This window comes from Ochotona princeps, chromosome 14 (assembly GCF_030435755.1).
Source record: "Ochotona princeps isolate mOchPri1 chromosome 14, mOchPri1.hap1, whole genome shotgun sequence".
NCBI classification, from domain to species: Eukaryota; Metazoa; Chordata; class Mammalia; order Lagomorpha; family Ochotonidae; genus Ochotona; species Ochotona princeps.
The window spans coordinates 13367870-13381183 of NC_080845.1; positions in this window are offsets into that span (position 1 = coordinate 13367870).

Here is a 13314-nt window from a genome sequence, read left to right on the forward strand (position 1 = left end):
AATAGATACTGTCAAGGTATTTAGATACTAAAAAATCTCCCTCTCTCTCTAGACAATTTTTGATGTTTCTCACTTTCTAAGATATTTCTTATGGCTTCGGGCCCTTCTTATGGCCCCTCAAATAGGAGAGAAATGCATTCACTTTCAAAACCTGACAGCCACTATGACCCAAGTGCTATGAGTCTTTAGAAAATTACCAAATAATAAAAACCAGCAACAATAATGGATCCTTGTGCCACACAATTATTATATGTCAGGTGATAAATTATCTGCATCATCTCACTTAAATGTCCTAAATTTTCCAAATAATTAATGAGCCTAGGGTCACATGGCTAATCATTAACTAAGCTGGGACTTGTTCCCATTTAACTTCAAGGCACACATATGCACAGATTCTGTTTTACTACTCACAATTTATCAAACAATATGGAATTCCATTACTGAAAATATCAGTCATCAATCTTTGATTTTGGCCCATGCCAGGACGTTTGGATATCACTCCAATTCAGTCATCTTCAGGAAAACATCATCCCGGATCACATCTGGCCTTATAAACGGATCATAGAGAAAGGCGTGTGTGCGTGCTGCTTTCAGTTCCCAAGAGAGGAGGGGGAAAATGACTGACTCAGACCTTCACAAATGGAGAGCACAGCAGCTCAGTCAGCTGCCTTCTGTGTAAGGGTCAATTTGGATGTGTGCTTGATGGTAAACCAAGGAAATCAGAGACAGATGGAGCAAAGTGGTCCCAGCAACGAAAGGCAACGAAACGACAGCTGCTGCGGGGATTGCATCACCAGCCACTTGGCTAGCAGAGAAGACTATTTTGTAGAGAACACTTGAACAGAAGCAAAAGCATTTGTCTCTGTGATCCAGTTTCTAAAGACTATCACACTTACAGGGCAGGAACACGGTGCTGTTTGATCCTCAGCCAAAGATACTCAGCTTTGACTGCACATTAGAATCACCCAGGGGACTTTTTAAATATCCCATTCCCCAGGCGAACTGCCCCAGAGACCAATTATCTCAGAATCCCTACAGGTGGGATCCGGGCAGCCATACTTATAGACCCTCTCCCCATAAACTTCTCATGTTCAGTCGATGAGAGAACCACCAACCCCAAGAATAATTCACATGCTCTGTCAGAGCTACTAAATAAAAAGTAACAGGACATGTAAAATGTTCTATTGCAAACTTAACATTGAGAAAATAAAATGTAGCACCTGTGAAATAAATTCTCTGAAATATTTTTCATTTCTTGGAAAAATTACATCATAATACATTGATGTACAAACACATGCATATGCTTTGTATATTTTTACATATCAATTTTAAATATATTTATATACCTTTCAATATATATACCTAGAATAAAGGGCCTCAGATTTCTGCCCAATATCTACCATCTTAATGTATTATTTTTTGAATGTATAATGTATTTTAATGTCTATCACTAGTGATAGGTTGCTTCTTAATCTTGCAAATAATGATTAAATTTTCCTACTTTATTTGGAGGGCACGTTGCTAAATGTATCCATATTCATTGTTACTCTTTTTTATTATTTGTTTTTGTACTGAGTAATATATTTCCTTATACCTAGCCATGTTTTTGCCTTGGATTCCATTATGCTAATATGAATGTTGTCTTGTTACTTTCCATTAGGTTAATATTTGAATAGCGTGCTGTTGTGTTTACTTCTCAAATTTATTTTGTGATTTTATTTTAAAGAATAATGCAACAACATTTTCAAGCTCCAACTTAATTCTGAATCTTAAAAGGGAAATATTTATTATTTCAGGCTCATTAAAATTATATACACTATTTCTTCCTTTTTCATAATCTCTATCAATTTGATTTTTATACTTAAGTTTCCTCTCTGATGTTTTACTGATTATGAGTTTAAGAGTTTAAATTCTTGGGCCCGGCGTGATAGCGTAGTGGTTAATGTCCTTGCCTTGCACATGGCGGGATCCAATACGGTTGCCGGTTCTAATCCTGGAGGCCCCACTTCCCATCCAATTCCCTATTTGTGGCCTTGGAAAGCAGTCAAGGACAGCCCAAAGCCTTGGGACCCTGCACTCATGTGGGAGACCTAGGAGAGCTCCTGGCTCCTGGCTTTGGATTGGCTCAACTCCAGCCATTGTGGTCACTTGGGGAGTGAATCACTGGAAGGAAGATCTTCCTCTCTGTCTCTCCTCCTCTCTGTATATCTGCCTTTCCAATAAAAATTTTAAAATCTTAAAAAAAAAGAGTTTAAATTATTTTCACCTCTAAAAATAATACAAATTTTACACAGTTTTATTTTTAAGTATTCTGGATTTTTAGTATTTTTCTGAACATAAAAACACTTGAAAACAATGATTTATCACAGAGCAATCTTCATCCTGGTGCTTATAGTTTGGAATTTGTTAGACAGTTTTATAATAAACATAATGGTTAATTCTACATTCAAATGTTAATTAACCTTGTTGATACTTCTGTACTCACAGCAAAGTTTTCTGTTTTATTTTTGTAAATCCTACCATTGTTTCTTGAATCTCACATTTTTGTTCCTGGTTCACATATTTTTACTTTATAAAACGCACCCTTTGGTAACTCAAGCAAGAACCTAGAGCTGTTACGTTTTCTTAGTCTTTGAGATCTGAAATAAATGCTTTATCTTGCCCTTAAACAGGACTAACAGTATAAATTAATATAAAATGCTTTGACCAAATACTGAACTGTTTATTCTTTTCTTCTTCGGCAAAGACATAATCACTTATTAGTCTAAATTCGGCATCACAGTAGCTGCTCCATCTTATATCTTTATGAATTTTTCAGGTTTTTTTTTAACTTTTATTTGAAAGGCAGAGTTACAGAAATAAGGAGAGACAAAGAAAGAGCGTCCATCCACTGATTTAGTCCCCAAATGGCTGCAACAGCTAGAACTGACACAACCTGAAGGCAGGAGCCAGGACCTACTTCTGGTCTCCCACACGGGTGCAGGGGCCCAATCTTGAACCATCCTCCCCTGCCTACCCAGGCCATGAGCAGGCACTGGATTGGAAGCGGAATAGCTGGGACCTAAACGTCCCCCACGTGGGAGGCCAGGCAAAAGCTTAATCTGCAACAACACAAATTCAGTACTAATCTTTGTGAATTTTAAAATTACACTTTTCCTTTGTTTTTGTATTTTGCTTCATGAGCAAGGATTGATTTGTTGCAGTGATGTTTTCTGTGAGGGCTTTTTGGTTTATGAATTGTATTTCTTCAATTTTAGAAAAAAAGAAGACAGATACTTCTTCACTAAATATTTCTGTTTCCTTTTAATTATGAAGTCTTTTGGTAGATGAGCTAGTTACAACCCTAAATGGAACTTCTGATCTATCCTTGATGCCCCTTCTCTCTCTTTCTTTCTTTCTTTCTTTCTTTCTTTCTTGTTTTTTTTCTTCTCATTAAAGTATTCTGGGTTATCAGGCACCCAGGAAACCCTGCAGAACAATGCAGTGTTTTTATTCTCTGGTGCTGCCATACCCACATTGCTGGTTCTGTACCTGAGGGAGACCCAGATGGCTTTGGATTGCTGCCCTGTGAACTTCCTCCCCTGAAGCAGCCCCCTGGAGGACACCCAACTCCTTAGAAACCCTGAAGCCTGGAGAACACAAACACACCTTCAGTGTTGGTGTCCTTTGAAGATGTGGCTGTGGACTTTGCCCAGGAGGAATGGCAGTATATGGACAGTACTCAGAGAACCCTGTACAAGGATGAGATGCTTGAGACCTGTAGCAATCTGCTATTCTCGGAGTACTACATTACAAGCATGATGTGATCTTCAGGATGGAGCAAGAGTCAAAATGAGTAAACCAGCAAACTGCAGATCCCTGCAGAAAGAATGAGCTGGTTGGAACTAATTGGGAAAGTCAAAAACAATCTTCAGCCTGATGAAATGCCATTTGGGAAGAAACATCCCTGTAATATGCCCGAGAAGTAACTCCAAAGTGGGACAATCTCAGTCAGCATGACAAGATGCACACACGTCAGCAGTCTTTTGAACACCGTCACAACAAGAAAACTTTGAGCAGGAAGAAGCCTCTAAGCCATGAGGACTCTGGCACTTTGGCCATGAGTGATTTGGGAATGAGTTGGGCTACATCAGTGGTGAAGAAGACTGTGTGCCCAGTGATGATTTCTTGAACACACTGGGATTGTAGGGGTGGGAGAAAAATCCAGCACAAGATGGAAAATATTGAGGACAATCCCTTGATGAATACATTTCACACTGTTGAATGAAATTGGTACAGTTAGTTCGTAATTAAAAGAACCTGGCTATTATAGACATAACAAATACTTTTTCTTTTATTTTCTTCTTTCTATTTTTACTATCATTTTATGGTACAGTTCCATGGGCCCTGGGATTGCTCTTATCCCCTCCCCAAATCACATCTTCCCAACAAGTTCCCCGATATTGTTACAGTTTTGTGGTTTTTCATGAGCAGTCATATGTCCATCATTGCAACCATGGACAATGATGGAGAGTCCAACATCTTATTGTCGGGATGTGTTTAATGGTTTCATTGGGAGTCCATCTTTGATCTGGAGATAGGAGTGCATCTGCAATGTATCCTCACATCTGGATGTGATGGTCTCCGTTGTACAGTTGCCATGCATCCCCTTAGATGGGGGGGAGCCATGGAACAGGGTCAACAACAAGAAGAAAAAAAGAAACTTACAATATCATGAAGTTGGATGACATGTTACTGAATGACTAGTGGGTCGCTGAGGAAATGAAAATGAAAATCAAGAACCTTCTTGAAGAGAGTGATGCTGCTGTGTGGTCTGTGACTCAGTGAAGAGTTTAATAAAAGAAAAAAGTATTGAAGAAATGAAAATAAAAGAAAAATGCTAAAAACCAAAAACAAGAGAATTTGGGGTTATATTCTTCCCAGACTACACCAACTTACCTTTTTAAAAACTGTTTCTTAGCTATGATGTATTAATTATTCACATCTTTTACTTAAATTATTAGCTCATATCAAAATCTCTAATTGGTCCTTTGTTATTTCTATGTTATTTTCTTTGGCTTCTTTTCTAATCTCTACTATGATTCATGTATATTTTTCTATGATCAGTCCACCAACTCTCATTATATGTTTTGTCAAACAGTTTACAGAACTATTTCTGTCCACAGTAAATTTATTTTATGATAATTGATTTTGGTGGCTAGTTTTGTTAGCATTAGCATCTGTTATACAAAAAGTGTGTGCTTGGTGTATGTTTACATTTTGCTTTCTCTTGTTTTGCTTTTCAATTTTCCTATCTTCTTTTTATTTTTTATGCAAATGTTCATTGAGTGTCAACTCTTCACTGGTCTCTATTAAAGCTTTGGGGATTGCTAGTGCAAAATACACAAGCACAAATAACCTTCCATGCAGGAGGGAGATATAGACAATAGATATGACATACATGTATGTTTTATCAGACGGTAGTGCACGTGTTCCTCACGGACTCTGCTCAGAATATTGGGAACTACTACTCTGAAGTGACACAGAGCAATAGGATTTCAAATGCAGCAAATAGATTGGTGCTAATCTGCAAATTGTAACTTGTCCTGCTGCAACAACCTAGAAATGTAGAGAAAAGCGCTAGCAACATTTACATCCATCTGACAAAATAATTTTATTTCCATTAAATCTAACACGACCAAAATTTGCCCTTGTGTTTTAGATGTCTGCTTTTATTCCATTTGCAATTCGCTGTATTTGTATTTTACTGAAAATATTTGAGATAAAAATGTCGTGTTCCTTCAACATGGCATGTCTAAGCTTTAATACAGAAGTTCTTCAGCTACAGGACTCAAGAACATACCAGCTATGATTGTTTTTGTATTATAAGACTGCATCTGTGTCCTTCGTTCTCCTGTGCTGTGCCCCAGGAAGCGAAACATGTAAAATAGCTGTAAGTTTATCCTTCTCAGTTCCCACACCATCACCCCATAGAATTTTGTGACTTCTTCATTCAGACTGGCCTGTGAAACAGTGAAAGGAATACTAAACTGAGTCCAAAGTTTCTGATTTCAAGACTAGATTGCAAAACTGACTTATTTATCAATGTTACCAAGTCATCAATCTCTTTTATAAGTTAATCTTTATCAATTATAGCATGTTTTGAGGTAAGAAAGCAAAGGTTACAGTTATAAAAGAAAACATTTAGAAAAGTACAATATCTATCTCCATGTCAACTCGCCAGACAAATCCAGACCCATCCCAAATCTTGTATCTGCTTGTGAAATCTGAGTTGGATGGAGCTCTCTGCTTGGGAATACCAAAGATGTTAAAAATTGAATGTTACAAAATGCCAGCACTTTTTCCATGGCAGAGTTTTGGAATGTGGTTATAGCTGGAGAGTGATTCTGGCTGCTGTAGCATCATTTGCAGATGCTTGCGTCTAACAGCTGACTCTCACTGTCAGAGGTTAGGAGCTGTGACTTCCAGGCACCAGACAAGGTGCAGGAGGGCACATGAGCTTGACAGTCGACAATGTGCATCTATCCAGACAGGGCTGGTGAAGGGATGTGCTCCACTTGGAGGCTGAGCTATATACTCCTGGCCTGTTTATTGTTTCCCTTTCTTTACTGTCTTAACTTCTTTCCAATATCTGGACTGCAGCATTTGCTACATCCTCTCCTAAATACATTCTCTCCTTAATTCCATTTCAAAATTACACTAGGAAAAAAAAACGAATTCTGAAAGCCATTTCTGGACTTCAGCATTTGATTTTTAGATAATTTTTCTTCATCTTTTTAACAGCGAAAATTTAACCCTTGAATATTTTCTTTGAATATGTATTTTTTTTCTTAAAGCAAATGATTCTTGGGCCTGGCAAGATGGCTCAACTGACTAATCATCCCCTTTTAAGCACCAGCATCATATACTATATGGGTGCTGGTTTGTGACCCAGCTGTTTCACCTTCCATCAAGCTCCCTGTTTGTGGCCTGGGAAAGCAGTAGAGGACAACCCAAAGTCTTGGGACCCTCCACCTGTGTGGGAGACCAGGAGAAGCCTCCTGGCTCCTGGCTTTGGGTCAGCTCAGCTCTAGCCATTGTGGCTATTTGAAGAGAAAATCAAATGATGGTAGATCTTTCTCTCTTTCTTTCCTTCTCTCTGTAAGTATGCCTTTCCAATAAAAGTAAATAAATCTTTAAAAAATACTTTTATGGGGACAAGCATTTAAATATCAGCATTCCATATGGGAACCATTTGATCCCAGGCTGTTCCATTTTTTATTCAGATCCCTGTTAATACACTTGGGAAACCAGAAAAAAAGATGACCCAAGTGTTTCGCCCCTGCATTCACATGGAAGACCCAGAAGAAGCTCCTGTCTCCTGGCTATGGCCCAGTCCAAGCCAAATAGCTTTTTCAGCTATTTGGAGGGTGAACTAGTATGTGAATGGATGACTTCTCTCTCTCTCTCTCTCTCTCTCTCTCTCTCTCTCTCTCTCTCTCTCTCACTCCTTCACATAAATAAAATACACCTTCAATAAAATAGTGTATCTATAAACTGTATACAGTGGGTGGAACATTTCTAAGCAAAGCTCATTGTAAACTGTTACGTGCTAGGCAGGCATTGATTCTTATTTTGTACATGTTGCATTTCTCCAAATAGCATAAATTCTTTTCTAAAAGTTGTGTTAGTTTGCTAAATTCTCAAACTTCTCTGGACACCCTGGCAACAGTAATTGCAGCTAAATATAATTTGACCTTGGTAAAATCATTGAACCTTTCTATATTGCTGTGCTTCTCATATAACAATCAAACAACATTATCCTTAGTCTCACCTTAGGATGAGCAAGGTTGTATATAATTAGGAGTATAGAAGCACACATTTTCAACCCTAGCTCATGAGTACATGTGTGCATGCCCAAAGCCTTCCTTTTGCAAATGAAGTGTAAACTCCTTGAAATCAAGAATTGTATTTCTTCTGTCCGTAACTTGTAGAATGGAAATGTAATTACTGATTATCAGAGCAGGACAAGACTATGGCTTCGTTTACCCTAAACCCTCTCATTTTACAGGTAATGAAATAGAAGCCAGCATCCTGATGATAGGTGATTTGCCCAAGATTACTCAGCAGATGTTGTATTTAAACCAGATTTTAGATATCAGCTCCCTGTTTTCCATTATACCTTATTATAGGTGTTTGGCATAAAAATTTTGAAAGAAGATAACAAAACAAAAATTCTTTTACATAGTACAAAGTAAGATCAAGGGTAAAAAGGTATTTTAGTACATGTGCTTCACAGGTTTTTAAGTTTATGTTAGTCTGCCTGAAAATCTGTCAAAGATTGTTCAGTCTTTTAAATCTTATGAATATAGTAAGTTTGGGAACAATATAGTAAATATCCAATAAACATACACTGAAACATGAACAAAAATTGAGATATATCTAATATCTCCTGATATTAGATAAAACCTGATCTGAAACTTTAAATCTGAAACCTGATTTCCTGATTTGTGGAGCCTCCCATGAATTACATAACTTTGGCTTTGAGTTTTACTTTTTGATTAAATTTATTTTAGACAAAGAGAGAATATGAGCTCTCCCGTCTCCTGCTTTGCTCCACACTGCCCATAATATTAAGGGCATATGCTAGGCCAAATTCAGGGACCAGAATCACGATCCTGATCTCTCCCCTGAGTGAAACAGACCCAAATATTTGAGCCATCCCTGCAACACCCCAGGATGTTCATCAGCAAGAAGTTGAAATGGAGAGTGGAGTCAACACTTGAACCCAAACATTCTGATATGGGAAGAAAACATTGCAAATAGCTGATTAATCACAGAACAGTCACCCTCCATATCTACTTATAAGACTATAGCATGATTCTTTCATCCTAAGATGGGAATAGGATGACCTGCCCAACACGTCTCAAAAGGTAGCATGAAGGGAAAATTTAACTGAATCCATAGAACCTAACCTATGAATGATTACTGTTTTATGGCAAGGCTATTATTCCTTGATTTTGAGATTCATCACCTTTTTCCCTTGGAATTGCATCTTCCCCCCCCCCCCCCCCTTATCATGGTATGCTTCTTAATGCGGCTACCATGCTCTGGTGGAAACTTGACCACTGGGCCGGAGTTAGCGGGTCTGGAGATAAACACCACCTCAAGCTAAAGCAATGATTCCCTTCACTGAGATTTTAACTTTGGTGCTGGAAACATCAGATACTCATAAGTGGAACAGTGAGCTCTCTCATTTACCCAGCATTTCCTTTGTCTGCTGCAGTCTAACCACAGACCTCCAACATTCCTAATTTTGCTCCCTGCTTCTGGTTTTATTGCTTCTCCCAATATGATCCTTCTCACAAATGTATGTGGAACATAAACATTTTCACAATCCTTCCTCAAGTCCAACACTTCCTTCCAAAGGTCATCACCTAACCAAAGTGGCAGCCCTGGTCATCCTGCCTCTGCCTTCTGACTTCTCTCAGCAGCTGAAATTATTGCATTTGCTTCTGGGTTTATTGCTTCACACTGTTACAGACAACGATTTTATCATTTTCACACTTGCTTTCTCAGCTTTCAGAATGATGCCCATGCATGAAAAGCATCCATTGATGTGCAAGTTGGCCAGATGTTGTGTTGCTCCTCACATTCAGAGGTAGGCAGCATCATCCCCTGTAACAGTGAGGAATCAAAAAGCAGACATTCTGAGAGCAGAGGCATGAATCTAGGCTGTGCAGTCAAGAAAGAAGCAAAGAGGGGTATCTTCATATACCACTTGAGCAAGATGGTTTCTCTGGGATCCCTCTGCCAGAGCTTATTAATTTTCTATCAACAGGACCATTTTATGAGTTTCTTTATCTTGTTTTGTTTTTGAAGTGCTGGAGAGTTTTTGAAGTGGTGTAGAGCACAAAGGATCTGAGTAACCAGTCATTGTCAGGCAATACATTTAGAATTATTAACTGCATAGAGAAATGGCACTATAGAAATTAAATGTCCTTTTGCCCTGTGTCTAGATTTCTTTTTTGAAGCAGTTCTTGCTTACATGACCTGGTCTACAATATTCTGGAACGCCCATGGATCACTTCTGAAGGAGCCAACTTTAACACTGATCCTGCTTTCTCATCGGTAGAATTGTATAAACATCAATAATAAAGAGAAGGAAAATGGACACCCTCTCTTCTCCTTTGCTTTTTTTTTTATTTTTGTAACAGAGAAGTATGTTTTATAAATATCATGGAAAGACAGCCAAGAGTAGGCAAAGCAAGAGTGACCCCAACACATGCTTTTCCCTGTGGGTATTTGGAATATGGTTCTGTTTGCTTGATTTCTACAAAGCCAAGCCAAGCTGAAGCTGGCAAAGAACTATTCCCACCTTGATTTGACTGCCAAGTCAGGAAAGCAACTGAGTTCTGCCCTATTTCTCATCATGGATAAACCTAGTCAAGACACATAGAGGAATATATCTAAGCCCACACAAAGAATCAGATTTTATTAATCATAGAAAATATAAACTTGAATGTACTGCACTTGGATCCTCAACTCATTTAATATTTAGAGCAATCCTCAAAAATCTTTATTAGTAACTAAAGTTATTTTGAAATCAAGAATTGTTTAAATGGCTTATCCAAGGGGTCAGTGTTGTGGTGCAATAAACTAAGTAATTCTTGGCAGACTGCATCCCAGGTGCCAATTCAAGTCCCAGCTTCTCTTCTTATCATCCAGCACTCCTGAGATTTCATGTGGGGAAGAAGCAGATGATTGCTCAAGCTCTTGAGCCTTGCCACTCATGTGGGAAACCCACATGGAGTTCTGGGCTTCTTGATATGGCCTGGCCAACCCTGGGTACTGTGAACATCTCAGGAATAAACCAGGAACAGGATGTCTGTCTCTCACACAGACTCTGCCTTTCAAGTAGATGCAAATAAATAGTTTACTAAAGCTAACATTTATTAAATACATGAATAGGCAAATGACTTATTCAAGGTCACACAGGTAGACAATAACATCGGATTTTGATCTTTGAACATTGGCCTATTTTATGTTATCACCAAGTCAACCCAACTAATCTCTGCTTTTTAAGAAGTAACCAACCAATGATCACCTCATTGCCACATAAAACCACTTGTTGCCACTTCACACAGCCTTCCAAGTGTCACTACCCAGGCAGCATAAGGACTCCTACCTACATTGCTATGGCAACTTCCATGCCTGTTCTCATTTCACATTTCATATTATCCATCTGAAACCAATTTTGCAAACAGGTGTGGTTGCAGATTGCAGACAGGGAAGCACAGAGGGCAATAGCAAGTCAGCTGCAGATACCAAGTCCAGAATGCTCAGCTATTTCTATAAAGTCTGGGATCTGGTGCCAGAACCTTCTCTGGTTCAAAATAAAAGATTAGAGATGGATAATTCCCCCAGCATCCTTCCCCTTGAATAGTTAGCCAGGGAGGCTCCCCATTTGTGTATCTTGTGACCCCCAAAAGACAGTTAACTCTCTCCCAACTTCAATTTCTCCATCAAATCGTTATAATGGTAATAGTAGGTTCTATTTCATAAGACGATGAAACAAATTAAACCCTATGATGCATTCATGGTTTCTAGTGCAATGACTGACATTTAGTAAATGCTCAATGAATTGTAATTCTTAGCAGCATTTTCTTTTTCTTCTTAAAATTTTTATTCTTTTTTAAACCACTATTTACCTGAGCCTGGGAGAAGAGCCCAACACACACTAATGGACTGAATTGTGTCGACTTCTGTAAGGGTGACTTTAGCTTTAATTTTAATTGCCCCGATTGTTTCCAAGTTCACCATGCCTGTTTGCTACCTCTCTAGAAATAACACAGGATCATGTGACTCACCTCTTTCCACTGCTCATAAGACCAGTTGTCTCCACAGCAGCAATGCTGGGTTTCAGCCCCGTGTGTCATTTTCTGAGACCCAGGCCAGGAGGTCTCCCTGGACTAAATAGCCCTTAGCACATAACTTTACACAACCACAAACACCTGGGAAGTCTTTGTGGGAAAGGATTCTTACTATTCATTTCTGTAGTTCAGTGACTGGCTCAAGACTAGACAGAGAGACTGCTCAGTATGTTTGTTGAGTGAATTTCTGTGCCAAGCTCTACCTGTTTCAAGTTCCCTTAAAGAGCAACAACACATCCTTTGAATGATTCCGGTGGTGAAAAATTTTACAAGCATTATCTCAGCAATGACACCAAGCAAAACAGTAAAAAATGTACTGTTATTGAGGTGAATGTCTGGCCAGAGTTAAAATGCCAGTTGGGCTATCTATGTCCCCAACTGTAGTACTGGGGCACAGTTCCTGGCTTCACTCCATGCTCCAACCTTCTGTTAACGCACCTAGGAGACAGTGATGACATTTCAAGTAGTTTGGGCCCCTGTCACTCATGTACCAAGTATGGATTGAGTTCCCAGCTCTTGCTTGAGGCCCAAAGACCTAGCTCAGCATGGGTAAGACTTTGGGGAAATGAACAAGAGAGAGAAAGAGAGGGAGAGAGAGAGAGGAAATCTCTCTCTCTCCCTCTCTTTCTCTGTCTCTCTTAATACAGAAATAAAAATTTTATATTAAAGATACACTGTATACCATGTATTCCCAATTTTTCAGTTTTGTAGATTAGAGAACTATACTTCAATATGTGTAAGAGTGCCAGAGCCAAGGCTGAGTCCAGATTCTGGACCAGAGGGAGAGTTCTTCAAAGATTGTCCCACCTCAGGCTTCTACTAACACCAAGGATCCCACCATTCTGAAGGCAGCACATTAAGAACAGGCACCGCCACAGGCAAAAGACTCCTTGCTTTACTCGGCACTATGTCTTTGGTCTTACAGAACGATAGCCCCTGGAAAATACTTCTTCATATTGAATTTAGTTATTGTTAGAGTTCTTCTCCTTTCAGTTCTGGGTGTTCCCTCTGGAGGAACACAGAAAGCCTCACACCATGACAATGTGCCAGCCCTTGTGTTAGAAATAAGTAACCCCTTGCTAACTGCAATTTTGGAACAGGGATAAGCTAGGGATGGAAAGGGAATGATAAAAAATATTAAATTAAATTTTAAAATCATGGTCATGACTCTAACATTTCACAAACATCTGTATTTTTTTTTCAAAGTATCTTTCTCCCTTACCTTGGTGTCTACCTCCTGAGTTCCAAATAAAGAACACTCCCCTTTGCTATGAAAATAATCATCATTTGACTTGTGAGCTACAATACCTACCGATGTTGGCTAGCTAGTATATTTTGCATCTGTATCCCCTGAGAGCAAACAAGAGGCTTGTAATTACTTAATGGATTGGGACTATTTAGC